Raw genomic sequence first — 4,838 nt, 5'->3', positions numbered from 1 at the left:
GAGCCCAGCCGCATAAAGCCTGCGCATGAGAGAGCACCAAAGACAAAGATTAAGGTGGATGCGTGATCTAAGATCTTTTCTTAGATCCTCAGAGGTGGTGTTTCTCTTATAAATGGCTTTAGGACTATTTATCGGTATTTAAGGGCCCAAACAGACATGCCATAATAAAGCATGATAAACCGGATTCCTTGTGATTGGGTGGGCTATAAATATATTATTATCGTCGTCATAAATAAATATTTTATTTACAATATAAAATATATATACTAAATACTAAATATATATAAATATATATAAATACTAAGATAATATTATTTCAATAAAAATAAAATAAAATAATAAATATCTTACTTGTAATCAATATTTTATATTAAAATAATATTTCAATAAAATATAATAAATATTTTATTTATAATAAATATTTAATAAATATTAAAATAATATTTTAATAAAAATAATAACAGTAATAATAATAATATATATATATATATTTAAACATGGTTGACAAATATTTATAAACTATAGAAGATGAAAACAAGCAAACAAAAAAACCCACCAGGCTGTTAGGCAAGCAAACTCTTATTGGAAGAAAATAGATGGTATTAGGCATTTTTGCCGCAACCTCACATCGCTAGCTTGCATTTTATTCCACCTTACCTGTCACAGCTGTAAAAATCAGGCAGGATCCGATTTGTTACATTGAGGGTGAGAACCGTAAAAGGGAACAAGCCGCCCAGTATGTAATCGCCAGGCTTTCTAAACTGGGAAGAGACGCAGCGAAGGTCCTGGGCCAAAGCCCAGTCCAAACTGATGCTGAGCAAAAAGAGCACAGACATGTCTCCCTCTCAGCTCAAGACCAGTTCTTCTGTGGACAGTTGAAAAACAAACACAGGAGATGAAGTGATGATGATGATGATGATGGAAAGCCACTTAGAATGCCAAATGTGATCGATGGAACAGGCGGGAAATGGACCAAGGGGATTTGCTTAGCAAAGTGCGCATGGCATGCATGCATGTCCTGCACAAGCTTGTATGGAAGTGGAAGGGAACTGAGTTAACCACCTGCTCCTAATCAAATGTTCCCTGGTGCGTCACTGAGTTGGGCTCCTTTGCAAACCACTTGCCCAGATCTCCATTTCCTTTGTGGAGGAGAGAGTTTATTCAAGGTGCCAGAGGTGGTTCTCGAGCATGAAACATGTGCAGGAGCATCATGTACAACAGTTGCCAAGTTCTTTGCAGCTGCAATTATCTGCCGTAAAAAAACCCTTTTATTACAGATGAAGTAATAATACTTTAGAGTTTGGCCATCATCAACTCAGGGCACTGCAGGCCCTTCGGGAGAGATCGATCCAATGAGACAGATCAGTGTGTGTGTATATATATATATATATACATATATATATATATAAATTTTATGTGTATAACTGTTTATTATATATGTGTGTGTATATTATATATGTGTGTGTATAATAAATAGAAATATATATATATATAAAACGAGGTATATATAATGATATATGTTACTGTGTGTATACCAAGGTCCCATATTAATACTAATACTAATAATATCCATGGATTTCGGGATCTGTGGAAAGTCCCGGAACCAAACCCCAGTGAATACCACGGTCTAATACTAATACTAATACTAATACTATCCCATTGCATCCATGGATTTGGGGATCCAGGGGGTCCTTCTGTGACTTGGCCTCATGGAAAGAAAAGCAAGGCTTGGGGCCACAAGGAGTGGAACCCACCTCCCATCCTGAAGGGTAACCCTTCTGGATGCCAAGGACCAAAGCCTTTGGCTCCCCTGCCTCATTATTGTTGTTGTTGTTGTTGTTGTTGTTGTTGTAAATATGGACCCAAAGATGGAAGTCCTGAGCCTCCCAAACCCAGAATCCAGGAATAAAGAGCCACTTGGAGAAGAATGAGCCAGCAACGCTCCCTTTCCGCCACCAGAGGGCGCCCCAGGACAGGGAAGAATCAGAATTATTGTTATAAGCGTCAAGGGGCCGAAGCGCGCCGTTTGAGCCACAGGAGGGAGCCCGAGAGAGAGCCAGGAAGGAGAACGCAAACGCGCCTGAGAGCGGAATTGCGAGACATCACACTATGCTCTTAAAGAGGTACTATTCCAGTGTGACTCCTCTAGCAGCCTCCTGTTGCATGCTGGGATTGGCAGTTTTAAGGAGCTGAACTTCTCTGCCTGAGAATTCTAAATACCCCTCCTTAAAACTGCCAATCCCAGCATGCAACAGGAGGCAGCTAGAGGAGTCACACTGGAAGAGTACCTCTTTAAGAGCATAGTGTGATAAACATAGAGAGCGTAAAAGCGGAATTGCGATAAGACCTTTGCGATGATGCGCTCCCCACTAGCCGGTGGCTTCCACAAGAGGGCGCCCGAGAGAAGCCTCGCAGCCCTTAGCTCTGAATCCTGCAGTGCGCAAAGGGCGCCACCGGAGGGCGGCCGAGAGCAAGGCAGCAGGTGGCGCAGCAGCAATGCCTCCCTTTCGCACTACAATTCCCATCATCCCCCGGGAAAACATGTCTGCCACCGCCCCTGAGGGACAGAGGATGATGGGAATTTCATTCCAAAGCGTTTTGAGGGCCCCAGGGCACAGAAAGGCTGGTGCCGTCTGCATTGTCTGGGGATGATGGGAACTGTCCTCTAAGGCCCCTAACACTGACATTCAAGTCACCAATAAAATTATATATATTATACTTATATAACTGTGTTCATAATATTATATATATGTGTGTGTGTGTATATATATAACTGTATAATATTATACATGTGTATGTGTATGTATACGTGTGTATATATAAAACCATGTATGAAGGCACAAGACGAACATATAAATAAATATTATATTATAATTATTACACACACACATGTACATAATTCTATATACACAGTTATATATGATTATATACACTCACAAGTCACACTCTCTCAGCGTCAGAGGAGGGCCATGCCAACCCCCATATTATATATATAGATATATATATGAGGGACAGTCGCAATAAGTCGGAAACAGCTTCATGGCACACGACAATGACAACAACGACAACAGATACCCAATGAATTTGCTGTGATAAGGTTGACTTCTTCTTCGTTTTTGAGGACTACAATTCCCATCACCCCCCAAGCAACCCACATGGCCACAAGCATGTATCATTAGCACACATATATAATATACAGACAATATATATATACAGTACATATGTATTATATATATATATATATATACACACACTCACGCACACATCAGATACACATTTATATATGCATATATATATATATATATATATATAATTTAATATAATTATATAAAATAAATTTGTTATAATTGTATATAATTTTATAATATTAAATTATATGATGTTATAAATTATATATATGTATGTATGTATGTATGTATAATCTTGAAGCCCTCCGTTCTCTGTCCTGGAGCCCTTCAAGAAGACTAGGGTTGGACTAGAGTTCCCATCATCCCCAAGCGAAGCAGGTTTTGCTGCAGAATGGGCCTTTCAGGGGAGCCCAGGGAGGGAGGGAGGGAGGGATCCATCCCTCTGGCTCTCTCTCTCTCTCTCTCTCTCTGGATCGATTTAGGGGCTGCATTGCCCTGAGTATCCACAAGAGGGCGCCAATGTATTAGAAATGTTCTTAGCCGCATCTCGATAAAACCGAAGCCTATGGGGACTCATGTGATTTTCCCATTGGCTCCCTGTTTTTGAGGGGGCGTGGCCTCCTTCCCTTTACCTGGCCCTTCCTCCGCTCCCATTGGCTGCCTATTCGCGAGGGGCGTGGCCTCCCTCTTGCAGGTGGAGCATCCTCATTTAAAAGGTGAATGGATTATTATTATTATTATTATTATTATTATTATTATTATTATTATTATTATTATTATTGTCTGCCTCTGGGTTCCCAGGAGAAAGAAGAAGAAGCAGAGGCCAGTGGGCTTTCCAAATTGAGACTCTTTCCCAGGGTCCCTCCATCTTCCATTGAAGCCAATGCTGCTAGAAAGCCTTACAGCTGGAGGGAGGAGGAGGAGGAGGAAAGAAAAGACTCTTGGCTTTGCCAAGCCAGGAATGCCTATATTATATATCAGAAGAGTCGTGACTTGAAAGTCAATGTTAAGGGTCTTGGTCTTGGAGGACACTTCCCATCATCCCCAGACAATGCAGCCTGCCTGCGCCCTTGGCCCCTTTCCTCCTCCAGCTCCTTGGGAAATTCCCAGAATCCTTGAGCCCTCCAGGGACAGGGCCATGTTGGTTGGTTGGGGGGGGGGTGATGGGAATTGTAGTCCAAAACTAAGTCCCTGAACTGGGACACAGTGCCTCAGACCTCTTGAACTGCAGGGCCCATCATCCCCCTTCTCAGGGTTGGTGACTTGAATGTCAGGAGTCTCTCTTAGAGGACAGTTCCCATCATCCTCCAGGACAATGGCCATGTCGGTTGGTTTGGAGGTGTATATATAGACCTGTGTGTGTATAGATTTATGTGTCTGTGTGTAGATATCTATTTGTGTGCATAGATATAAATTGTGTGTACAGTATTTGTCTATGCATGCATAGATATATATGTGTATATAGATATACAGGTGTATGTATACAGATATAGGTGTGTGTAGGTATGTGTGTATACATATATGCGTGCGTATATAACAAGGGTCTATTGTCCAAGGGAGATAGTAATGCCACTCTATGCTGCTTTGGTCAGACCTCACTTACAAGGTGGAATGTGTCTATAGCAATGGTGTCCATAGGGTTGGTGTCGCCTGGTGCGCTCCGCGCCCGCGCAATGATGCTACTGTCCATAGGAGAGGGATCAAGATGGT

This window comes from Sceloporus undulatus, chromosome 7 (assembly GCF_019175285.1).
Source record: "Sceloporus undulatus isolate JIND9_A2432 ecotype Alabama chromosome 7, SceUnd_v1.1, whole genome shotgun sequence".
Taxonomy (NCBI): Eukaryota; Metazoa; Chordata; class Lepidosauria; order Squamata; family Phrynosomatidae; genus Sceloporus; species Sceloporus undulatus.
This window is presented reverse-complemented; position numbering follows the sequence as displayed.